Source organism: Saccopteryx leptura, chromosome 4, assembly GCF_036850995.1.
Source record: "Saccopteryx leptura isolate mSacLep1 chromosome 4, mSacLep1_pri_phased_curated, whole genome shotgun sequence".
Taxonomy (NCBI): Eukaryota; Metazoa; Chordata; class Mammalia; order Chiroptera; family Emballonuridae; genus Saccopteryx; species Saccopteryx leptura.
Window position 1 is genome coordinate 145,359,425 of NC_089506.1, and position 15,903 is coordinate 145,375,327.

Genomic DNA, 15,903 nt, shown 5'->3' on the forward strand with positions numbered 1-15,903 from the left:
GTTGTTGTAGAAGACTGACATTTCTGAACAGGAAAAGAGAAAGCCAGGAGGAGAGCAGGGGTATGAAATATAAAATAAAATACATAACTACCATTTATAACATTAATTTTATAGAAAATTTTCTGAAAAATATCCCTTGATAGGATGGATATTTGCCTATCTATTATATAAGATGTTTACTATATTGATATCCTTATCACATTGTAGTCCACAGTATTCATAACTCTCGTTTAAACACTTAATAAATGAGAGAAAAATTTATACATTGGGTACTTCCTAAAAATCCTGTATTCCAGGGACACAAAACTGTGGGCTCCTGGAGGCTTTGGAATGGCAGTAAAATCTAAAAAAATGTATGAAAAAACACAAGAGATCTTAAGCACTATTTCTAACCTCCATTTTCATTTTGATTTCACAATGTAATTCAGGATGTACACACAAGTGGTTACAACTTTCTTTTAAGGAAGGCAATATGAAGAAGATGAGAAACTTCATAAACATTATCACTGTAAGAGTGGAACACAACTTTGCCTGGGGTTTTTTTGAGGTTCTCCATGCGTGTGTGTGTGTGTGTGTGTGTGTGTGTGTGTGTGTGTGAAGACTAGAACAAATCTAAATTTTTCAAACACCACATAAAATGAAAACGTTAAAAGATTGCCCACTTGCCTGACCTGTGGTGCTGCAGTGGATAAGGAGTCGACCTAGAACATTGAAGTTGCCAGTTCGAAACCCTGGGCTTGCCTGGTCAAAGCACACATGGGAGTTGATGCTTCCTGCTCTCCCCCCTTCTCTTTCTTTCCCTCTCTCTCTCTCTCTCTCTTCCTCACTGAATAAATAAAATCTTTAAAAAAGTAAAATAAAATAAACAAATAACATAAAAAAAATTTGCTTACTCTTTTAAAATGAAATCATACTTCCTACGTTCAGTCAATACTTGGTTATCCATAGTAAATTTAAAACTTGGTCTGATGTTGTCTTGTCAGTCAATATGCACCTAAATTACCTTACACTAGTATTTATGCATTCCATCCTAATTTATAACCCAAATATATGTTTAATAAAATGGCTAATTTTTTAAGAAAGTGCTTATTTTATAAATAAGTCTTTCTATACTTACTTTATTGCCCTTTAGATAGATAGATAGGTATAGTTATGTATAAAATAGATGATATGTAGGTAGGTAGGTAGATAGGTTGATGATAATAGACAGTTTACTGTGTTTAAGTGAGTTTGTTGGAAAACATCACTTTTTGGTGTCATGGTTACAATATATCTAATAATTCTGTGAAGAGTAAATTGAAGAATACAGCTAGTATTGTGAGAATCTTATTTTTAATCCTAAGTAATATTTCAACTGGATATCTATCATTTGGATACTTTTGAAAGTGACTGCCCAATACAATTTGTTGGCAGCTATGTAGTATCAACAAAATCTAGAAATCCCAAAGAAAAAAATTTCTTAAAAGATTCAATGCAGCCTGACCTGTGGTGGCACAGTGGATAAAGTGTCAACCTGGAAATGCTGAGGTTGCCGGTTCGAAACCCTGGGCTTGCCTAGTCAAGGCACATATGAGAGTTGATGCTTCCTGCTCCTCCCCCTTCTCTCTCTCTGTTTCTCTCTCTCTCTCTCCTTTCTAAAATGAATAAATAAAATAAAATAAAAAATAAACACATGTAAAAGATTCAATGCAATATAAGTGCATTTCCTTATGGGATTTTTTCTTAGTTTCTCAACTGCTTGAGTTGAGAGCCTAAGTGTCCAAAATTACAACTGATACTAGAAACATAATGTCAGAGATTTTTTCTGCACTCTGCCTTACTGTTCCATTTTAAAATTGCATTACATATCTGCTAATAAAAGCCTTTCTAAGGATTCTGTATCACTCTATTGCACGGCACATTCACATTCTTCAATGAAAATTGCTGTTATCAGAGTAATATGCTCTTACTATTTATTTATTACAACAGCCCTCATGACTGCTTACCCAAGCAAGCGCTAGAAATATCTAACTCATTACCACTACATAAAATAGCATGGGGGTATTTTCAGAATGAAAGTGACCAGAGCATGAAATTCTAAGGCTTCTTATGTCCCTGTTTTTAAAGAAAAGGATTGCTATTCAGCAAGCACTGATAACTTTAACTATCAAAGAAGATATATTAGACTCTAAGTTGAAAACATTGCTCAGACACAGTTGGAAATACCTATTTGCTACCCTTTATCCATGTAAGGTCTGAACACCCTTCTCAGACCAGCTGACGAAAGAAAACTGACCCAGATGCAGTCAGAAACTGAAAATGCCTATTGACTTATTCAACTGGAAGTTGATCCTGGTTGCTATTTAAATCTATTGCTTTAGGTGTCCGCAGACATGCTGCATTCCTTATGGTGGTTCAGAGGACAGACATTTGGGGCCAAAATATTCCTACCCATTCTGTACCTAATGTGGGCTTTATAATGTTTACAAACAGCTGTTATAATAACCTAAAGATCCAAAGAAAAATGTGACACATTCAAGAATCTGACAGTTAAAACCGAGCATTTGTCCAGATAGCACCTTGTGGTTTGAGGTAATAAGACCCATGATGATAATGGTATTTGTCACATTCAGAGCAGCTGCATTCATGAGAGTAGAAGTGACTGCCCTCTTACATACCCAGTTACTACTTTGAAGCCAGGTCTATATTTTGGCTGCCTTGGCAACAGCACAGCAATAACAACTGGAGCCATAGTGGCGATGTCAATCCAAGGACAATTTTGGATAAAGCAAGAGCCCTGACATTCACTACAGACAGACAGAAGGAGAGCATATAAAATAAACTGAGGAGATGGTGTGTATACAACTGCTATGGAGCATACTGAGCCTCATATACTGAATCTCTAGGATAGTTAGTATAATAATGTCATTTTTACAAGTCCGGCAATTCTCTAGGGGCTGTTGTTTTGTGAAAACATTTCAGAGAAGTGGATCTCTGAGTAGGGGACTATTCTTTTTTTTTTTTTTTTTTTTTTTACAGAGACAGAGAGAAAATCAGAGAGAGGGATAGATAGAGACAGACAGACAGGAACAGAGAGAGATGAGAAACATCAATAATCAATTTTTCATTGCAATATCTTAGTAGTTCATTGATTGCTTTCTCATATGTGCCTTGACCCCGGACCTTCAGCAGACCAAGTAACCCCTTGCTGGAGCCAGCGACCTTGGGTCCAAGCTGGTGAGCTTTTCTTAAACCAGATGAGCCCGCACTCAAGCTGGCAACCTCGAGGTCTCAAACCTGGGTCCTCCGCATCCCAGTCCAATGCTCTATCCACTGTGCCACTGCTCGGTCAGGCAGGGGGCTATTCTTGTCTGAAAAGAAAGAACGAATGAAAACTGTTCACTAATATTTTTCATTTATTTATTTATTTATTTATTTATTTATATTTTTCTGAAGTGAGAAATGGGGGTGGCAAACAGGCTCCTGCCTGCGCCCAACTGGGATCCACCCGGCACGCCCACCAGGGGGCGATGCTCTGCCCATCAGGGGCGTTGCTCTGCTGCAACCTGAGCCATTCTAACACCTGAGGCGGAGGCCGAGGAGCCATTCTCAGTGTCGTTGCTAATTTTTCTCCCATGGAGCCTTGGCTGTGGGGGCAAAAGAGAGAAGTAGAGAGAAAGGAGAGAGGGAAGGGTGGAGAAGCAGATGGGCGCTTCAACTGTGTGCCCTGATGGGGAATGAAACCCAGGACTTCCACACACCAGGTCGACGCTCTACTGTTGAGCCAACCAGCCAGGGCCCTGTTCACTAATTTTGAACACATCAATCAATGTGGGTTTTCACATAATTCCAATGAAAGGTTTTATAAACAACAATGAAAATAGACAAAATTGTCCACCTAGCCTTCCCACCAGTTGGTTTGTCTCTTGTGATTGGCCGCTAGTACCTTTTCTTTTGGTCACATGGTTAAATTATATTTCTTGGTCCTCATGACTTGAAAAACATTTTATGTCCTCATGACTTGCTTTGGTTAATAAAATGTGAGAAGTGACAAGTGTCAGTTCAAAATGAAACCTCTGAAAGAAAAGTTTAATTTGCTGTTTTTCCTTTCTATTGCCGAGATGAGCAGCACCTTCCAGGTGACAGAAGCATCAGCAGCCTGGAGTGAGATGTTGTGGAGCAGAACATGTAATATGAGCAAGAAATTACACTTTCATGGTTTAGTCTACTGCAATTTTGGAGCTGTTATCTCAGTATTACCTACCTATCCTGACTAAACCATAGTGTGATTTGTAGAAATTTAAAGAATATCATTATTTATGGAAATATATTTGGCATGTAACATTGTGTAAATTTAAGTTCAATCAGATATATACATACATGCACACATACACATATGGGGCGGGGTGGGGGGAAGAACACCATTCTTTTTTTTTTTTTTTTTGCAGAATCAGAGGCTTATATGAAGATAGCGCTTCGATTCTCTTCTCCAAAATAAGATCAACTGTTTCTGTCCTCTCTAGAGTGCAGAATTATGAATTAATGGTCAAACTATGTTCTTTGGACAGAAACTTCACTTAGGCCAATCCAGATGGACTGTTTTACTGCCTGAACTAACCACAAACAATTTCTTTACCTTGTTGTCTTATCAATCAAACCAGAGTTTTATAAAATAATATTCATTGTCAGCCAGACCCTTTCCGTTTTCCTTTCTATTGGCCTTTCCTGTCACACTCTCCACAGCCCTCTTTCCCTGCAGCCCTGTTCCCCTTTCCTTACGTGGCACTCTGTCTGACAGCAAGGGGGAGGGGTTATTACTACTTTACACACCAGATTCTGGCAAAGTATTTGTGTTTCTGTTCCCACAGTTATTTAAACTATTTCTGCTATATGTGGAAAGCAAAGTTTGAGCTTGGCCTTATGAAATTTTTCTTAACTGATGTTAGTTCCATTAGGCATTTCTAGACTCCAAAAAATATTTAGACAGATAGAATAGAACTCATTTAACTTCGGAGCAGCCCTACTATGTTTCTCTATTTATTTCTGAGATCAGCCCAGAACCCAGCTTGAGTGGTGCTTTTGTGAGCATAGTTAAAAGCTAAAAAATGAGGAGAGTGTGTGTGTACATACATGTTCATGTGTTTAAAGTTAAAAACTACAGTGTAATCAGTTTAAAATGGAACTTTATCAATTTTTTAATTATAATAAATGACACCATTATATTTAGTTATACTTTCTCCAAAATGACTGTAGTAAAACTCTACACTTATAGACTTACTTAGAGGACGGCCATTATGACTTTCAGACAAATCTAAAGAGAGACAAAATATACTCTATATATTATTGACCAGAAGCGTATTCTTTTTGTCAAGCCACAGAAAGGAAGTATTAACATTTTATGAAGCATTATAGTATAATGTAATTTTTTTAAAAGTTATTTTTCTCATTTGCAGAATATCAATTTTTCTGTTTTATACAAGATCTGCTAGTTGTCAGTTCCATCTGCATTATTTGTACACAATTTGAAAGGTAACAAACATGCATTATAGCATAAGTTAAAAATAACTATGTAGAAATTAACTAATATGCCCCAATTAAAGATATTAATTTCAAAACTGCTTCATTTAGATGATTTATTATTTATTCACTATTAAAATGGTTAAGTGTCTCAATTTAAATCCATTTAAATTTATTTTTATTATCAAATATTGAGAGAGAAGTCTGGTAATTATTTTGTAAAATAATGAAAATCTTCCTTTTACCTAAATCTTATCATTATAAAATTTATTTGACTGTGATAATATCACAATTCTAAGTATTATTTGTGTGGATCACATTTCATACTCATATTGTGAGATTGTATATACATGAATTAGGAGAACTTGTTAATAAAACAATAACATTATTACCTCTTTTAGTAGAACTCATGGAAGTTATAGCTCTCAATAGGGGATTTTTAAAAGAAAACTCCCCTGCCAGAGTTACCCAGATATGTCTTTTAAATATGAAAATCCACTTTGCATTGATCATAGGCTTTATAAAGAAGACTGTTGACGTCAATACTAAAAATATCCCAAAGAATTTCTAATTGTTCCAGAAAATTTCTGAGCAATCACTGTTCTGTTGATTAAACTGACCATACACCATTACAGTCCAGATCAAGGTGAGCAGAGGAGAGGCACTTTACTTTTTATAAACACCCACTATAAGCACAAACAGTTTTTGGACACTTTACATATATTATTATACTTGATATTCATAATTAGTCCATGATGAAGCAATTATTATGTCCTGATTACAGAGGAGAAAGTGAAGGCTCAGGGAGGTAGGTAATTTGCCTAGGACCAAATACCTGGTAATAAACAAAATAAAAATTTATAATTTAGGTCTTTTGATTTGAATGTCTTTACTATTCCATTATGCTATATGTATTCTTCCCAGAGAATGCAATTGCTGTTTCATTGTAATACGAATTATTTTTAAATGGATTATCTATAAGTAGTTGCCCAATTATATTCCTTCAGTGAAATTAACTTAAAATTTACAGGTGTAAGGTTCAAATTATTCATTCATTGATATCCATCAAGAATTTGACAAAGTAAACTGAAAAAAATTACTGAAAAAAAATTATTAATGGGGCCCCAAAACATATAAGCAATGCTTTACACTGGTAGCTTGAAGCTTGAGTCATATTTAGGGAAGGTTGGACTAATCATCAGCCTAAGAGCCAGATGTTTCTACTCCTTTGTCTCTTTTTCTAAACTCTTTTCTTCCTTTTTTTTTTTTATGATTTGGTATGTTAGAGGTGAAGCAGCTCCTTGATCTCTGCCCAGTCATCCAGGATTTGGAGAACTCTGAATTAGAAAAGGAGACCGTAAATACATGGCCGTATTATCTACTCTCTGTCCTGCTGCTTTTGTCCTCTTTCCATTTCAAATCAGATCCCGATGTGTCTCTCATTCTAGCTTTATGTTTCTGAGAGGGTGCTGTGCTTTTTCTTTTCAAACATATAAAATCTTTTGGTATTTTTCCACTCATGTTTATAATTCTGACTTTGATTTGACATTTACATTTTCTAAATTTTAATGTAAGACCTTTCTACCATACTTTGTTCCTCATTTAAGATTTGTTGCAAAATTTTAATTAACAGATTGAACAACAAAAGAACCCGCTGAACACCCACTGGTTTTTGTTTTTTTTAAGGGGGAAAACATTCTATAAAAAACACTGAACACTGTAAGACACACACTGATGAACACGTACTGCTTAATGAAATTCATCACCACCTAAATTCAGTTCCTTCTTTCGCACCTCATCGCCTCTTCCCCCTACACGCACACACAGGCACCCCCCCAAAGTCCAGTTTTAATAGCATATACAATATACATTTTTAAAAGAAGGTTTGTAAAACTGGAAATTTTGTGTGTCAAATAGAGGAGATGAATATTTCTCGGATGTCTGACTTTCGTTCTGTTGAATCCACCAGACGGCTGCTCTGTTTGTGCCATCATAATTAAAGGACCATTTAAAATATTACTAATTTCTTTAAAAAAACATGCAAAAGTGTTTTATCATAGACTTTTTAAAGAAACATATTTTTTTAGAAAATTAAATACTAATAACTAGAGATAAACCAAAAGCATCCTAAGGAAAAATTTGATTGTAGATAATAGCAATTTTGAGCAAAGTTTTTTCTTTTAACTTAAAGTATATGACAGGTAGTGTTCAGTCATTTTGTAATCTAAATTCTAGAAAACATCATTTTGGGCTATACTTAGTATAGGTGTAAGCATATATAGCATAGATATAAGAATGAAGAAACACTTGTTTATACATAATTACTTAAGTTTCAGGGGAAAGAATGCCCAATGATTTTTACATAAGCAGGGTTTAGTCCATAAAAAGGATAGAAATATCTTATCTTCTATTCAGTTAACAGGTTTTAGCAGTTTTCTGAATACTTATGAGTAGCTCAGAAATTCATATAAGTTCATGTAATTTGCACAGCATCTGTTGTGAAAATATAAAGTGATAATTTACATCCAATTAAAATATTTTTCATTAGATAAAATGCTTTAATAAACTTACAAACTTATATAAGAAACTAGTAGTGCTTGGGAATAAAATGAGTCAATTTTCTACATGCAAAAATCAAAGTATTGGTCAACTAGAAAGGAATAAGAGTCAGTCTTTATGTAGAATTTCAATACATTGACTGCTTCTTTTAAAAATGTGTTTCCTTAATGCCTTACAATTTAAGTAAGTTATTTGAAAGCATTTCTGTTCTTTGGGGACAACCGTATTAAACTACTAAAAATAGATATCTACCAACCATCCAGTAGCTTCTACAGAAGTGGAAATTTCAAATGCTTTTTTACATACTCACCTTTTTGGTTTTTAAATATTTTCCAATTATACTACATGGGAATATAAGCAACCCTGGCTTAAAAGGAAGTTAAAGGGTTTTGTTTTTTTTTAATTTATTTCTTCTGATACAAGAATTCTTTACCTTTAAAAAATAAGCTTATATCTAATTTGGCAGGCAATTATGCAATTGCATTCTGTTAGGGCAGATTCCAATGGTAAATCATAAAATAAACTTAAGAAAAAATGGGGAGTGAAGTAAAGAGAAAGTTGGTGAGTCTTATTTTTTTCCTCTAAATATTTTTAGTCGTCTTTACCACTGCTGCTGGGTCATCTCTCTTAGCTGTTCTAAAGAACCTCCTTCAGTCTGGAGGGGGAAGCCATGTGTCCACGAATACTTATTTAGTACTCAAGGACAGATGGCCTGGAATTGCTGAAGAAGACCTTAAGATATATTTATCTAAAAAGGAAAGAAAAAAAAAACAATCAAAGAGGAAATATATTAGAGAAGAGTCAAATGTGTGGTCAGGGAAAGTGCGTGCATGAACACACACATGCTCATGCACACAAACATGCCTACAACTGAAGATAAACCATAAAGTAAGTAAGGTCTGATATTTTACACATTCCTTCTCTGTAGAAACTAATTTTCCTTTATTTTGAATTGTTGTCTTTTAAGCAGAAACTTGACAGTCACTTCCAATCTGAATTTTGTCTCTCTTTTGATATATAATACATCTTTTGCCTGTTGTAGCATCCAAACTTGACATACAAATTTTGATTCACAAAAACTCAACAGGTTTATTTAAATCATACTGAATTAAATTGAAATCCTTGAAACCCTAAGAGTCAATACTTTAGCATGATTTTAGTCTATCATAATTAATTTATCTTGCTTATTTCATTTTTTCCTGTGATTTAAGAAAACATACACACTATTGCCCAATGCAAACCTCATAAAAGAGGGTTTCCAGTGCGCTGGAAGTGGGGGAGGAAGTGGGGGTACAGAGTGGACGGGCATTAGGAAAGTGGGGGAGGAAGTAGGGGTACAGAGTGGATGGGCATTAGGGAAGTGGGGGAGGAAGTAGGGGTACAGAGTGGACGGGCATTAGGGAAGTGGGAGAGGAAGTAGGGGTACAGAGTGGACGGGCATTAGGGAATGGGGGAGGAAGTGGGGGTACAGAGTGGACGGGCATTAGGGAAGTGGGGGAGGAAGTAGGGGTACAGAGTGGACGGGCGTTAGGGAAGTGGGGGAGGAAGTAGGGGTACAGAGTGGACGGGCATTAGGGAAGTGGGGGAGGAAGTGGGGGTATAGAGTGGACGGGCATTAGGGAAGTGGGGGAGGAAGTGGGGGTACAGAGTGAATGGGCATTAGGGAAATGGGGAAGGAAGTAGGGTACGGAGTGAACAGGAATTAGGGAAGTGGGGGAGGAAGTAGGGGTACAGAATGGACGGGCATTAGGGAAGTGGGGGAGGAAGTAGGGGTACAGAGTGGACGGGCATTAGGGAAGTGGGGGAGGAAGTGCGGGTGCGGAATGGACGAGCATTAGGGCCTCAGTAGGTATTGTGTTTTCAAATAGAAAGACTCTGAGATGTTGTGAGATGATAGTGACAATAGTGGATTTTTATTATGTATTTTTTCCTTTCCAAGTTATCAAATTAACATTTTTTCATTTTTTTCAGATTTATTCTATTTTAACCATGCTCTAATCATGCCAGGTAACAGAAGACTGTTGCTTCAATTGCCAGGTTTTCTGTTTCTCATAAAACAAATATTAGATTCCAAATTTCTTCTTATTGCCTTCTGAGTTGTCATGGTTATCAAGTGACACCTTCTTTAAATTCTTTCTCATTTTAATTCTTTTGCATGCTTTGTATAAATAAGCTGCTTGAAAATCAAGAGAAAAATAAACCATCAAGCTTGGGTGCTAAAAGAAGCAAGAAACACAAGAAAAAAATATTTTGTTAACCACAAATTGAAATTGGAAAGATTTTATCCTGAAGCATTAACTGTCATTAAATAGAAGTCTAAAAAATACCTGCTTTACATAATGGTTCTCTGAACAAGCTCTGGGTAAGTTGTAGCCGGCTAAGTGTGTGATTCTTGCATTGTGGTTAGTGCTCCTCTGTAACCCCCTTCACCAATCCCCTGCCAACACACACACCCACCACCCACCGCCACCAATGGAGCAGGCAGCAAGGATGCTGGATCATTCTAAAGTAAATATAAGGGAATTTTTTTGGATACAAGCACCTTTAAAAATAGAAAGGCAAGACGAGTCATAAACAGAACCTTTGAAAAAGGACAATACTTTTGTCTTACAAAAATATCTGTTGCTCGGATGAGTATTTATTTAGAACAAACACTGAGTGCTTCAGATTACCCCTCAGAAGGTGTGCTGGGTGGTGGCTCTCTGTGGACTTGGCCCCAAGGGAGGTCAGCCTGACACCCGGCCTGTTAGCTCAGCAATTTCCCAGTGGTCAGCCCGTCTTGCCATAATCATATGCTGGCGCCCCAAGCCTGTTTCTTAACTGTACTCTATGCCTTCTAATGAAAGCATCCCAAAATATCCACAACCGCTCCAATTCTGGGGCAGCCGTGCCCTCAGACTGGACTGCAGAACACACTGCGTTTGCTCAGACAGAACAGTTGATAAAAACCTTCCTGCCATGAGGACTGAAATGCTAACTCCCTGTTAGTTTTGTTACTTCAGAGCTTATGATTAATTGCATTAGTTCTAGAATCTTTAAAATACATCTGACTAGGAAGCTCTAACGCCAACATGTAACACCCCGATTTCTTGTGACTTGGAAGCTTCACAATAACGTAAAGAAAATATAGGAAAAATGTGATTATAAAACAACTTTTGTGCTGAATATAATGACTCTAATACTAATAACAACAGAAAGTAATGCGTGAAAATTAAAAGAGAGAATTCTTTTGAAAGTTATTTTAAAAATGAGTTCCACCTCCTATACAAATGGGGAATGATATTTTTATTTTTTCTAAGGGATCTTCCCAATATTACTTAATTTATGGAGGAGCTACAGTAAAGGGGCTGTGGATAAATGTGTGAGTGGATTTTACTAGAAACTTTTAGATACACTTTCAGAAGCTTGAGGATAATAAAACAAAATGGGTGTGTGTGTACCATGGTTTATTAAAAGTTTAAATGTAATAGCAAGCAAATAAACAAAAAGAAGCTGTATTTAAATTCAACAGGTCTTCCTCTGAGAAATTCACCGTGTTAAGCCTTAGTGTGTTAAAATAAGGTAACTCCATGTCTTCTCCAATGTGACTTGAATAGAAATTAAATTTAACAACCTGTTAATGAAATAAGTGAAAAATAAAACCCAGAGTATTCCCAACTGTTATTTTGCCATGTTTTATATGCATTAGGAAGCTTTGAAGCCTTTTCAAAATATAGAGTGGGTCAAAACTAGGTTAATAGTTGTTCGTATGGAAAACAATGCAATAATTAATAAAGAATAGTACAAATTAACTGTTTCACATACTCACAGTTGTAAACCTACTTGTATCGCACTTTGTCACCCTGTAATGTTCATAGATACACTGTGCAACATGATTCTTAGAAGTGCCCTTTTGTATTTGATAATATCAGCTAGAGCATATGTTCAAACTACCCTCCTGGTATTAAAGCTTTTATTTTCTTCAGGGAAAAAAAAATTACTTGTAAAAAAAAAGAATAATACAGAATATGCTGACATAGTTTTGTTAAAAATACAGAGCACTATCATTTATATCATAGTGACTTTCTCCCTGAAAGTATGCTTTGTAAATGTGATGGAGAAGGAAAAAAAATCTTTTATTATCACAACTGTGGAAAGCCTTATTGTTTACACTTGCTCCTAAGCATAGCAGAATTAAAACACGTCAGGATGTTGAATAGAAAAAAAACTAACAAATTACTAATAAGATTCCTCTCATGCATTTAAGTACATGTTGGCAAAAATAATTTCTTTGTTACTTAGTTAAAAATATAATATTAAAGGCCCAAAGTTTGATTTAGTATTTTTAGAACTAACTTACTACCTTATAAAGTTCACAGATTTAAAATCTAAATGCCTCTCTTTGCTGAGAGTCAATAAGATTTCTTAAATGTATGCAAACATATTTATATATAGTGTACAAATATAAATGTATATGTAGATTATATTAAATATATGTATATATCATTATGTATGTCTTCATATATATGTATAATAATTACAGTCAACTGCCTACAACTAGAAAAGAAAGCATAAATTCACTTTAACATAGGAACCCCTGGGGTTTTAGCTGCAGCCTTATTTTTCTGTCTCCACTGGGAAAGGGAGGTGGGACAAAACTTCTAGAGTAACAGTGTTGAAAACAAGTGAAAGTCAACTTACCTTGCTGATCTTTCATATGCTTCTTTCTTTAACTACAGAGTTCTCTTTTTCTTTTCAGAAATCACTTAATTTTTTTATTGCAGTCTAGCTTTTCCCTTACAAAGTAACCCCTTGTGTCCTACCTTGGGCTCCTCACTGAATGATCTCTTTTTCTTCTAATTATATTTCTTCACCTTGGGAGGGATTCACACCACTTCAGGATAAGCAACCCAGAAGACCCTAAGGTCAGGTGTGCCCTAGAATGTGACTTTAGAAATTACAGTCATGGAATAAGAACAGGAGAGGGAAAGAAAAGGCAGAACAGCGAGTTTGTAACAATATAGAGGCTCATTCTGAGGAATAATTAACCGAACAAGTGGCCTATGTTACATCACTTTCTTGAACTCTCAGAGGACAGAGGAAAGAATTTAGGAAGCTCGTCTGAATCTGCTTCCTAAAGCCTATGGGGTTAACAAATTAGTTGTATTATGGTCAAGCCTCAGAGTTTTATTTCTTAAGTACTTTCTTCTCTAGGGTTCAAAAATCAGTGCTGTTTACAAATTAGCAGAACACAGTGGCAACACCATAGTACACATCAAAGATACTCAAATTTAAAATATCTATTGAAGAGGAAATAGACTTAACCTGATAGCTGGCTTTTATTCCTGCTAAAAATGGGGTTCGATGAAGAAACTAATGGAGGTCAGCTGAAGAGTTTTCTAAGATAATTCTTGAAGTAAAAGGAACATCTATTTTGGGAGAAGTATGGGGACATTTGTGAAATACAAACTCTTCAGGTAGAGGAATTATCGGTAGAAAAGAGAGAAACATTAACAGAGCTTTTAAACCAAATCTTCAGCTGGGCTTTTGTTTAATACATATGCAAATGTGTGCACTGCTTCATTTGAATATTTACTGCATTTGTGAAGGAAATCAGGGGATTATAGCCTCTTCCCAGCTGTGTTTTAGTTAATGACTGGTCAGCCTATTAATCTGTTCCACTAAATGGATTCTCTTCACAAGTAATACCTTTTTTTTTTTACTCTGCCTAGAAATTCTTCACATAAACAATAGTGGGGGGAAACAGCAAACCCAATTCAGAGAGAGTTGTGTACCAAAAGGGAATATATTGTCTCAGAATCATTGGAAATAAGCAAGAAAGTTAGTTAATGATGGTGACTTTTGCATTTTTATAACAAAGCAAACATTTGCTATCAAATATTGTGGGGGAAAGGGAGTTAGCAAGTCAAAATTCCTCTTTACTGAGAATTAATTCAAGATGCTGTCTTAAGTGGCCTTTCTCTTTCTTCCTCAGTATTGCTCCCTATTGTCCCCTGTGAGTATAAACAAGCATTAATAAAAATGTTGTGAATTACTTGGGCAGTTATTAATATTTGACAAATTCATTGGAATGTAAATTTCACTATTTCCCCATATCTTCTCACTGTCAACAAAGCACAGAAAGATAAAGAGTAAACAGAATTTCTTTAGCAACCAAATGCAGTGCACTGTCCTTACTCAAACCAACTAAATCAGAAGCATCATTGCTAGTTACAAGATTAAAGACTTGTATCATGAAAAGTTTATTTCTAAGGATTTTTTCTTTCTATTAAGTGAGAGGCAGAAGAAGACAGAGAGGCAGAGACAGACTGCTGCATGTGCCCAACCAGGATCCACCTGGCAAGTCCCCTACTGGAAGATGCTCTGCCCATCTGGGGCCACTGCTCCATTGCTCAGTAAATCAGCCACTTCAGCGCCTCAGGTGAGGTCATCCTCAGCATCCTGGGCCAAACTGCTTGAACCATTTTAGTCATGGCTATGAGAGGGGAGGAGAGAGAGACAGAGAGAGAGAAAGAGAGAGAAAGGGAATGGGAAGGGGTGGAGAAGCAGATGGTCATTTCTCCTGTGTGCTCTTACTGGGAATGAAACCCAGGACTTCCACACTCTGGGTGGATGCTCTACCGCTGAGCCAACCAGCCAGGGCCCATTTATAAGGATTAATGGTGAGTAAATCTTTAGGACAAAAGCTCTAACATAATAACATACATTTAATAATCTATTATTTATAGAGTTTATTTTCTGGTAAGTATATATGTCTCAATCAATAAGAGAAAGTTTTTCTTATTCTCCAAGATGTCTTTCTTCTTTATTTCCTTTCATATTTAATTTAATATAGATCCACTCTTCTGGGTAAGAACATGCACTAATTCTCATAAGTCATAATTAACCCAAGGAAATAAATGAACCAAATTCCTACCATCAAAATTCTGTATATTTCTGTTTGTGTCTAAGAAAAGCCTGGACTTTGATTTGTTTTATTAGTGAGGTGATTTTTACAGAACAAATATAAACAGATTATTTATCAAATGTATTAATACTTAAGATGACTTACATAAACAACTAGTTTCTACTTGTTTATGTTTAAAGTAATGCTGCAAATAAATAGATAACAGCAGCGAACCGGAGAGTGCCTTGTACATGAAGAACCATTTCTGGAGGAAAATGATTGTTTTACTCAGGTGGAAAAATTGAGTATCATATATTAGACTGACAACTCAAATATTTACAGAACAAAACAAATAATAAAGGAAGAGATGTCATACCTCAAGATAAACAGAGAAGTAATAATAGTGTCAATGAAAGAATATTACAAGAATTTCTACCTAAGATGCCTAATTTATCTAATCTTTTGCTAAGATTAAATTAGTTCAGTCTATGATACTTAAAAACATCCAAAAGAGCAGTAAGAAGCTTCAGGTATACATTTCATGCCACACTTCTACATCAGAGGTGAATGGTGTGTACACCTCCCTGGCATCCTTTTCTCCCCTTCCTCCATCAGCTTCTAAACGTCTCGCAAGCTCCTCAGGCATATTTCTTGTTTGTTCCTTCTGTGGGGCAGAAGCAGACAGATTGGTGGATCAGATAGTGTAATATACTGTATACTGCATTTCAAATGTGCCTTTTTTAAAGCAGCAGATTTATTGATTTTCTTAAGTAGAAAATATGCACCCGGACATTAGACAAACACAGACTAAACACAGACTGAGGAAAAGCTGATAATTTGATTAAACTGACTGAGCTTTGTTGTCTGTATTTGGGGAATTTCCAATAACACACAAGTGCCAAGAGCCCCTCTTCTTCTGAATTTAACAAATGTAATCCTGAAGCACAATGAATTTCGCAATT

General features: G+C 35.8%; 1 long non-coding RNA gene across 1 annotated transcript; it reads left to right on the top strand.

Annotated features, from left to right (window-relative positions):
- Positions 1-8,817: 8,817 nt before the first annotated feature.
- Positions 8,818-14,456, top strand: LOC136402642 (uncharacterized). Its single transcript, XR_010751017.1, has 3 exons — positions 8,818-8,943; positions 10,229-10,417; positions 14,329-14,456. It is a non-coding gene; the product is annotated as an uncharacterized lncRNA (long non-coding RNA).
- The last annotated feature ends 1,447 nt before the right edge of the window (positions 14,457-15,903 follow it).